Source organism: Sapajus apella, unplaced genomic scaffold, assembly GCF_009761245.1.
Source record: "Sapajus apella isolate SASKATOON/1434 unplaced genomic scaffold, GSC_monkey_1.0 scaffold95, whole genome shotgun sequence".
Taxonomy (NCBI): Eukaryota; Metazoa; Chordata; class Mammalia; order Primates; family Cebidae; genus Sapajus; species Sapajus apella.
In genome coordinates, this window is record NW_022437035.1 from 137841 (window position 1) to 148665 (window position 10825).

Consider the following 10825-nt stretch of genomic DNA (forward strand, 5'->3'; position numbering starts at 1 on the left):
CAGTATAACTTCTGACAACATGGAGACCCTTTCGAACAGACACAGCTGCGTGTTCAGATCTGAGAGTGAAAAACCATGTGACGATAGGACAAGCATCTCGTCACAATCAAAAGTGGGAACACGTTTTACCCAAGGCCTCAGTATTTATGGGATTGGAACCTTGACACACACAAGTGTAAGTGTCTGGCAGCCCTAAGACATGGCAAGTCTCTCAAGTGCCTCAACAGAAAGTCACTGGCCGTCTTTGGGAACATCTTTTTGGGTACACTTCTCCATTGGATTCCGAACCTTCGCTGGAAAACCATGTCCCTCATCAGGACTTTCTCTGTAGGGCTCCCAGAATCTGGGGCGCCAGCTGCTCTCTGAGAGAAAGGTGTTGGGGGACAGAACACGGCCCAGCCCCACCCAGCCCCTCCTGCATGGTCCCTGCTCCTTAGGGTGGGGGCACCTGCAGGGGTCAGGCCTGGGTCAGTGTGGGTGGGTCCGGGGAGGGACCATCAGGGCATCCTGGGGAGTCTCTCCCACGGTGCCTTTTTGACTTTCCTGTGGCAACTGTCACAAATGAGCCCTAATTTAGTGGCTTAAAATATCACCCATTGATTCTCTCCCAGGTCTGAAGGTCAGAAGTCCAAAATGAGCCCTTGCGGGGCTAAAATCAGGGTGCCAGCAGGGCTGGGCTCTTTCTTGGGGCTCTAGGGAGAAATTGTTTCCAAGACTTTTCCAGCTTCTAGAGGATGCCCCTTCCTCCAGCTTCAGAGCCAGAGCTCAGCATCCTCAAGTCCCTCTCCTGCTCTTCTCTCCCTCCCTACCTTTCTCTCTCCATCTCTCCCTCCATCCCCACATCTCCTCTCACTCTGACCGTCCTGCCTCCCTCTTTCTTTTATAAAGACCCCACCTTGGGCCCACCTGGATACCCCAGGATCATGTGCCACCTCAGGCCCCTTAACGCCATCACATAGGCAAAGTCCCTGTGACCACACAACATGACACAGGGACAGGTCCAGGATTGGGACATGATTGTCCCTGGGGGCCTAATTCAGCCGACCACAGCTCCTTTCCTGAGTTACTCTCCTGTTCTCTCTGCCCACTCCAGGCCTAGCCACTTCCAGGGCCATCCCAGCTCAGCCCCTGAAGTCCAGAGGAAGGTGGCAGACGGCTTTCCAGCAGAGCCAACCTGACTTCAGAGACCCTCAGTTCCCAAGACGGATGGATGCCCTCCCTGTCCCTGGTCTCCTGTGCTCCCTTCTCCTCCTGGGGTCCGAGGAAGGCACCGGGAGTTTAGCCACAGCTCTAGGGCACAGTCTTCCCACAGGCCCCCTGAGACTAAATGCTCTCCAAGCCAAACCACCCTTGGAGAGAGATCCTATTAGGATCCTGGCCCTAGGATGGTGACATCACAGCCCAGAGAGCCTGAGTGACCTGCCACAGGCCACAGCAGGGCCCACCCCTGGCCCACCCCACTCCAGATCTCAGCTCTGGACCCCAGGTGCCTGGCTACATTCACCCCACCTGGCCATATCTACCCACTGCATCCAGCTTCCTCCATGGGGAGCTCAGAGCCCACTGGACCCAGGCCCCCATCCTGGGACCCAGGATTCAAGTGACAGACTTATTGGACCAATAAGGGATGAAGTGGGGGCAGGGGCCTCGGGTCAGATTAGCAGGATTCCTCATGCCCTGTCTCTTTCCTCCGGGTCAAATATCAGGTCAGGGCACTCAGGGGAGGGGCCATGAGAGAGTCCCCTCTTCTTAGAGACCCCATCCCAGTCCTGGTTCTAGATCCAGGGCTTACAGTGTCCCCCACCTCCAGGAGAGTCCGTCGCTGGGAGGCGGCTCCCCAGTTCCCTCCATTTCTGGTCCCAGTTGCTCTTTCAAGATTCAAATATTCCTGACAACATCTTCATTCAGGGACTGTTCTCCCAAGGGAAGAACACATGGGGCTCTGGGTCTGGGGCCATGGGAAAGAGAAACCCCGGTCCTCCGAGCAGTAGGTGTTTGAGGGGGGCTGTTGAGTGGTAGCATGTAGACCTGACTTCAGAGATCCTCAGTCCCCAAGATGGACAGATGCCCTTCAAGGGAGCGGCCGCCCCAGGCATAGGCAGGCTCTAGGCTGTCAGGACAGGAGCACGTGGCCTTCTTTGACCCACCTTCTCCCTGCAATGAAATCTGTGGCCTCATTTCCCTGTGGTCACTGTAATTGGACCCTGCTCCAGCCCCCTTTCCCACTGACTCTAGGAGCTAAGGTTGATGCTGGGACTGGAACAGTGACCAGCCCCTGGTGACCCTGGCCCCATCCAGGTCCCAGGCCACCAGCCACCAATCATCCGTGGTTTCCCAAGCACCCATATGTGCCCAGCCTGGGCTTGGGACCCAGCCTGGCCCTACCTGGTCCATGGCAGCAGTTCTCTCTTCCTAGAGAGGACCTGGACCACAGCCTCTCTGCCTCCACATCTCAGTATGAAGGGCCAGGGACCCTCCTGATGGTCATCTTAGGAGCACAGATGTGATCTAAGCTGTGATCCTGCCAGGATGCTCTTCGAGGGGGCAGCCTCGAAGTAATGAAATGCCTGGGCTGGAATAGGGTCTGTCTGTGACCTGACAAACTTTCCAGGGTTTCATGTTGGGGACATGTAAGAAATGGGGAATTGTGAGTGCGGCACAGCCCTTTTAGCGACTGCATGAGGAGCCCCCTAAGCCTTCACCACGGGGCACCCCAGCAGGGCCCCTGACCTCTGACCTCCCTCCATTGGCGGGCACCCCTAGCACTTCCATGTCACCGGGTCCCTTCAGAGCAGGGCAACCGGCCCTCTCCCTGACACCTCCTCGCTCTGACCCTCAAGACGGCACCCCTAGGCCAACCCATTTCCCTGTCACTCTCCACACCTAACAGACCCCTCCCTCTTTAGCTCCTGCCCCTAAATCAGCTCCCTGTCCCCCTGGTCGTAACCTATGCTTCTCCCAACCTAGAACCCATCTTGGATGCTGCCTTCCCTCCGGCTGCCACCTCCCTCTCTCCTGCCCTTTACAAGTGGTAATCAAGGGCTCCTGGAGGCCATGGTCCCCTCCCTTCCTGCCTCAAGCCCAGCGGTCTCACCGTCACCCCATCACGGCCCCAGTGGCCTGCAAGTGACTCAATCCAAGGGTCCCCTCACTGTCCTCCTGTTGACCTCTGGATGGGCTTGGTAACTCACGTCATTCTTGTCATCTTGAAGCTCCTCACCCACCCACCCCTGCCAGGGCCACTCCCCTGGGTCCTCTCCTCTAGGGTCCCCTCCCCCTTTGTTCTGCTGCTACCCTGTGAGGGCCACTGGGAGCTGGCACCCTTGGTGACTCTTCCTTTCACTGTGTGACCCATGAACTGCCGGCAGGGAAAAGGGCTCCTTGCTCCTTCCCCGGCCCGACCCTCAGCCCTGAGGTGCCTCAAGCTTGATGTGCGCCCAAGGCTGCTGACCGCGCTCTCCTGGTGCAGTCCTGCCCACCACAGCTCTGAGGCACCGCGGGAGCCTGAAGGCAGGGGCTACACCCCTCACGTCCTCAGATGTTCAGCCAGGTGCTGGGATGGATAGCACTGAGCCCCTTGATGGCCACTGCTCAACTGTGGAACTTCTCCCAGCTCTGCTGAAGATGCTACCTCACCTGCTACCTGGCCCAGGGCCACTTCCAGGGAAACCCTGCACTGGTGTCTGTCCTCTTTATGTTGTGGGATCCCAGACCACCCTAGGAGGCACATGTCAGTGCCCCCCCATACCTTACAGATGAGGAGATGGAGGTTCAGAGAGCAGCAGCCTGCCCGGGACCCACAGCTGCTCTGGGCTGCACAGATGGTGGCCACTGGGACTCTGATCCCAGGTCAACCCAAGGCCACCCACTTCCTTAAGGCCGTGCAGAGGAGGCTAAACCTGCTCATGTCCTGCAGGTGTTCAGGGCAGCACAGTGGGTGCCCAGGCCCCTGACCGGAGGCCACCCTTTCCTCCTGAGGCTGTACCTGAGAAAGGTCAAGAGATGGTGCTGAGCGCATGAACCCCTTTATTGCTCTATGGGGTGGGGAGACCTGGGCTTCTCAGTCTCTGTTAATTCAGTGGGTGAAGGAAGCAGACAGGAGGGGAGTCATGGGGGTGTCCTCTGAGTCTACAAAGCAAAGCTGGGGCAGGTGTTCATGTGCCCATTTCACAGATGGGAGAACTGAGGCTCCGATGGGAGGGTTGATGACCCACCTAGAGTCACACAGTAAGTTACTGGCTGACCCACGCCCAGCCTCTTTTCATGACTCCTCATACCTAAAGGCTTTCATTCATTCATTCATTCATCCATTCATTTGTTCACTGATTCATTCATTCATTCAATAAACCCTCAGCTATGGGCCAGGGGCTGGTGCATGCAGCCCAGGACCACCTGCCCTGGAGGAGCTCACAAGCTTGGGGAACGGCATGGAGCCCCCACTGCCCCCAACTCTGTCAAGTCTCCGAGGTTGGCACTCTGCCCAGGGAGTGTCTGGGGCAGCAGAGCATCTCCCCACACTTAGGAAAAGATTTATCGGAAAGAAGCATCTGAGGGAGCCCCAGCTGCAATCCCTGAGCCACACTTGGAACATCAGCCCCTCACTGGCCCTCACAGTGACCCTGAGGCCTAGAGCTTCCATTGCCTACTTCATAGAAGGGACACTAACTGTGAAGGACACACTGGGGCTGTCCAGGCCGACTTCACCCAGTCCAGGAGTAGCCAAGTCAGGCCTTAGCCCAGGCCTGTCTTCACATGCCACTGTGTCTAGCTCAGACCTGGGCCAGCCCCTCAGGAGTGATGGGCTCATGACACAGAAGGAGGGTAGGTCTGTGCTGGGGGAACCCCTCAAGTTCCAAGGAAGAGTGTCACAGCGGGGGATGGGGAGGAAGGAACTCATCCTGGCCCTGGCCCTGGCCGTGCTTAGCTGCAGGCTGGGTTGAGGGAGTTGATCTGAGTCAGATTGGGGAGGGTGCCTGCAGCTTCCTCTACAGCAAAGCCAGAGCCCAGAATAGCCTGGGTGGGGGTGCAGGGCCCTGTAGGGGGAGGGGAGGTAGCTGCTCAGGGAGGGCCCTGTGAAAGGAAAGGACTGAGAGCTACCACTGAGGTGAATGAGTGAGTCTCCCATCTGGCCCAGCCTCCTGTAGGGCCTGCAAAGCCACCAAGAGAGTGTCCCCAGCCAGGCCTGGACAAAGGCACCCTTACCCTTCAAACCCCATATTCACTGAGTCCAGGGGCAGGAAGAGGGGCATTGACACTCACCTGGGGACAAGCAAACCAGGCCTAGATACTTCATAATGAGGCCACCAGATCCCAGGCAAGCACCCATTCCCCGACACAAAGGTCCAAAACCAAGTTTCCAGCCAACTAGAACATGCGAATTTTAGGGGACAGAGGAAACAGTCACTTTCCACTTGCAATGCCCATTGCTAATGACACAGCACAATGTTGAGGAACTCTGCCCCTCCTTCCCAACACGTCATCCTCTTCTCCAGGGTCTCTGTCACACCGGGGCCAGGTTCTGGATACCCCCACCTGCCACACTATCAGGACACAAGTCCTTGATGTTGAGCCCACACCTTGGGCTCCATCCCTGACCTCAGGACCAGCTTTTACAGCCCTGAAGGAGTTGCATGTCATGACTTGATATCTGTCCTCTTCCCTGTCCTGAATGAGACATGAAGGAGAAATGGCCCTAAATCTGCCCAGGGTCCACCGCTCCACATATGAGATGCTCCAGTTCCCTCGAGGATTCAGAAGCATCCCTAGTTGACATCAGCGGATGCCAGGCAGGCTATGTATTTCCCCAAAATGCTTAGTTATGCAAACACTCCAAGACGCACCCATGCCTCTTGCAATAACCCGAGCATGAGGACTCCCTCCTTCTGGGGTGATCTGGGGAAGCTGCTCTGCTACATGGTCATTTTGAGGATTGCAGATGGGCCACGGAAATGTAAACACAGTGACATGAGCAGGGGCAGTAGGGTCAGGATCACGGTCAGTCTTTGTCACTTGGTCACTTGGGACCACATCAAAACTAACCCTGTTTGGCCAGTAATTTCTCAAGGATGGTCTCCCCCAGAACCTCGCAGCCTTGGGGAGGTCTAAGGGGAAGGGGATGACCTGCAGCCTCCATTTTCCAGGACATTGCACTGACTCTGGGAGCTGAGGTTGATGCTGGGGCTGGAGCAGTGTCTAGCCCCTGGTGACCCTGGCCCCATCCAGGTCCCAGACCACTGGCCACCAATCAGCTGCAGTTTCCCAAGTACCCATGTGTACCTAGCCTCAGTTCAGGACCCAGGTCTGGCCACGCCTGGCCCATTGTAGCAGTGATGGTGGGCTCTGCCAGGAGATCCAGGCCAGGGCTGCCTCAGGGACCCTCACCCGTCTGTGTCAGAAAGCCTGGAGAAATTATTAATAGCGCTCCTTCCACTCCCAGGAACATCCCAGTTTAAACAAGAAATTTTGGTTGCCCAAGCTCAGAGTAACTGTTTGCTAAATGACTGAATGATGTTCTTTATAATGGTTTATAATGAGGGGGAGGAAGCTGAGGCCCAGCCACCTAGCACTGTGGTAAGCAGTTCTGGACATTACAATGGGGCCAGGGGCCAGGAGAGCCTCACTAGGGGCCACATCCAGGCAGTCACCATGAGGTTCCTGGTCTCACACGGGCCCTGCCTGGAACCCTTAGCAATGAGCTCACTCAAGCCCAGCTCACAAGAGAACAAGAGGTGACCTCCATCTCCCCCTCAGCAACAGCACAGCATGTGCAGAGACCAGCAAGAGACAACTCCTCTGGGCAGCCCTTGTCCCTGGGGAGACCACAGGCAGCAGGGAGAATGTCTCCTGGCTTTGGGACAGGAGCCAGGGAGGGGCTGTGTGACTTCCGTGGCTACCATCACAGAGCATCCATGTCAATTCGGGGACAGAGTAGCCCATAGCTAGGGTGACCCACCAGGGTACCCGCAATGCATCTGTTTCCATACAGGCCATCCTTCATGGTGACCCCCTCTTCCCAGAGCAACATCAACACCCCTGATCTGGCCACGGGTCCCTCTGCTTCTTACATCAGGTCTGATGTCCACTGAGTGTCCAGTGTGCCAGCTGCTGTGCCAGGCACCAGAGCCTGGACCCCTCACAGGTGTCCCTAAGATGGGCCATCCCTGCCCACCCAGTGCCCAGCCTGTGCAGGGACATGTTGGGGCCTTCTGACTATGGAGATGACAGAGGAGAAAGGGGCCTCATCCTCCCAGCTGCAGGCCAAAGGGAAGCCTCCTACTCAGACCCTTAGATACACCCTCTCCTGACCTGTCTGGGGAGGAAGATGGGAAGTGGTGGTCAGACTTGGCCTGGGCTCCCACAGGGGACAGGAAGCTTGCAAAGGCATGGGCAGCAGAGAGCAGCTCCCAGAGAGAAGGGGTGCTGGGCCCCAGTGGCTGCTGGGCAGAGTGGTTAAAGAAGGTGAGACCCCAGACTGGCCAGGTAAGCCCCTTTTTCAGGGGCTGCCCAGAGCAGTCACATGTTCAGCTTTCTCCTGAGCACTTCCTGCTCCTAGAAACACAGCAGGGCCAAGGCAGGCACAGCTAGGTTCAGAAAGCTCGTGTTTAGGGGAGAGGCAAATCAACATGACAGACAAGGAGCAATGGCATGTAGGAGACGAGATTTGTGCTGGGAAGAAATAGGGCAGAGGATGGGGAGTCGGGAGCACCTGGCTGGAGTCTCATGGGGGGTGACATCCCAAGGGCCAGAGGCAGCCAGGGACTGAGGAGCCCTGACTAGGGCCAAACCCTGTGGCTAGAGTTGGTGGCTCAGGCACAGCCTCAGTTTCCCCTCTGTGTCGCTGGGTTGATAATGGAACAGAATCCCTGGATCGGGGGAGGGACAATCAGATGGAAAATGGACACTTTGTTTGTCTCTGCCGTTGGTTGTTTTCATCCTTGGGCTGTTCCAGCCCCAAGCAGCCTCAGGCCAGCCCCCTGCCCATGCTGGGCTCTCCACAGGCCCTGGAACCCTCACCCCAATGCAGCTGGCCTGGTGAAACCAAGAGTGCCTGAGGCCCAAAATAGCCAGGAAACCCCACCAAGCCCCAGCCCTGGCAGCAGGTGCCTCCTTCTCCCCAGGGTTGGGGGTGGGGGGGACCTCAGTTTCCAAAGCTTCCACGAGCCCAGCTGGAAGAATGGTCCTGTGTCCCAGCATCAAGGCACCCAAGCCCCATGCCCAGGCTTGAGTTAGACAGGGTCTGGAGATTATGGTTAATCAATGGTCAGAAGTAGCATCTTCTGCTCCAGAAGCTTCTATTTATGCAGGCCCTGCCCCCACCTTATAGCTCCCCAGGAACTGTTCTAAACACCAGGTCCAGAGCTGTGGCCAATTGGGGGGTACAGCCAGACACTTGGAGCTCAGAGGGGCCCAGCAGGCAGGTAAATCGACCCAATAGACAATAAATAGTGTCTATTGGGGCGGGCAGGGCTGGCTGGGGCTGGACTTGGGACTCTGCAGGACACACTCCACCTGCTGCCCCCAGGCCTTGGACCCTTTGACGGGGCTGGGCCAAGGATGGTGAGGGGAAGGGAAACAAGGGCCCTTCTAAGAGCTTCCCTAGGAGCCCAGAGCCTGGGGCAATAATGAAGCTCCTGGAAGCAGAGCTGCCAAGAGGACTTCTGGGGTCCCTCCCAGTGGACAGGACCTCAGACTGGTCAGTCACTTATTTATGTGTCTGTCCATCCATGTATCTGTACATGCACACACACATACACACACACACTCATCCTTCCACAAGCCTCCCGAGGCCTGGCCTGTGCAGAGCTCTTGACACGTGTTGCCCCATGCGAGGCAGGACTGCCCCAGCCCAGCCCCGGTGAGACCTGGAGTGTGCCTGCTCAGGCACCGTGGGAGGAGGAGGCTACGGCACTGGGGCGCCCCATTCCCTGTCCAGTGTCCCCCATGCTGGGTCTAGATGCTGAGGTCAAAGGGAGGTTGACAGGTATGAGGGACAGACCACGGTGGGGAGGCCTGATGCCCCCTGCCCAGTGAGTAACCAGATCCCACCCACTGCCCCCATTACAGGCCTCCCTGTCTCTCTCCACACAGAGGAAAGGCTCCCAGGATATTCCAGGCTTCCAGGTTCTAATAAGAGTCAGGGAGGGGACCAAGTACCCAGCCTCAGAGCCTGGGTTCACCCCTGCAGATGGCAAATCCCATCCACATGTGGGACTTCACCAGCTCATTCTCAGAGGGCCCAGGAAAGCCAGGAGCCAGGCCCACCACGCACAGCCATGGCACATGTCCTGACACATGAGATGCGAAGTCTAGGGTGGGCAGGCCAGCGATAAGTGCCCCCACCTCTGCCTTCCTCCCCACAGGCTCACCCACGGGGCTGAGCAGGGTGGCCCTAGACCCAGCCATCTTCAATCAGCTCATCCACTGCCATTCACTGGCATCCCCACCACCATCCCCTCAACGTGCACAGGATGCCAGCCAGCCAGGCCAGTTTCTATGGTGAAGCAAGTGAGGAGGGTACTTGTCCCTGTCCAGTCCAGAGCTGCAACTGCAGATAAGACCTACCTGTGAAGAAGACAAGCAGCAAGGGATATTGGGGATTCCATGTGGTCAGCAAAGGTGGCCTGGTGGCAGTAGTAACCTCAAACAGGCCTAGGAGCTGGACCCAGGGCTGGAGGGCAGAGAGAGGACGGGTGTGCTGGGGGTGAGTGTGAGCAAAGGCATAGGAGTGACCACAGTGCCCCTTCTTCCCACAGGGCCACAGAGTGCACAGGGGCCCTCATGGAAGCACCCCAAAAGCTCACCTCAAAGACCCTATACTCTGTCCCCTGTGTTACCTGGCCTGTCACTCTGCTTAACACCCAGGAAGTCCTTGGAATCTCTGCCATGTGATGGGCTCCAAGATGGACCAGGCTTCCATGGGGGCAGGGGACAAGGGAGAAAGGAGGTCTGGGCCCTGAGTGGGACACGGGTAGTGACCACCTGGTGGAGGAGAGGGAATGAGCAAAGGATGCTGGGAGCCAGGCCCAAGGCAGGGACCTGCAGGGTGCACAGGAGTTCTCTCATGCTGATTCAGGTCAGTGGGTCAGAGTGTCCCAAGCCCCCAAGCCCTGCAGAGGGACAGGGGCAGGGACCAAAGACAGCAAGGCCAAGAGTAGAGGCCCTAAACCTCAGGTCTGACCAGATCTACCACTCCTAAAGGCAGTGTGTCCTGTGTTGAGATGCTATTGAATGGCTTTATTTTACCTGTACCATTGATAAAACATGCAGACATGTGCTATCCACCTGAGCCACTCAGGGATTCTGTAAGGCCACAGCCAGAATCATAATCCCATTTCACAGGTGGGAAAACTGAGGCTCAGAGCAGTTAAATCCCAGAGAGGCAGAACCAGCTCTGGGGTGTCCTGAAGTCCAGCCCAGGGTCTCCCATCTGACAAATGGGGAAACAGACCAGGACAGCAAGGGACCTGCCCAAGCTCTCACAGGCGCACCTGTGTGAAGGGACGGTGTGGAGGGGGCCGTGTGGAAGGACCCTTGTGGAGGGGCCGTGTGAAGGGGCCGTGTGGAGGGGGCCGTGTGGAGGGGCCGTGTGGAGAGACCGTGTGGAGGGACCGTGTGGAGGGGCCATGTGGAGGGACCGTGTGGAGGGGGCCGTGTGGAGGAGCCGTGTGGAAGGAACCGTGTGGAAGGAACCATGTGGAAGGGACCGTGTGGAGGGGCCGTGTGGAGGGGCCGTGTGGAGGGACTGTGTGGAGGGGCCGTGTGGAGGGGCCGTGTGGAGGGGACCGTGTGGAAGGAACCGTGTGGAGGGGACCGTGTGGAAGGAACC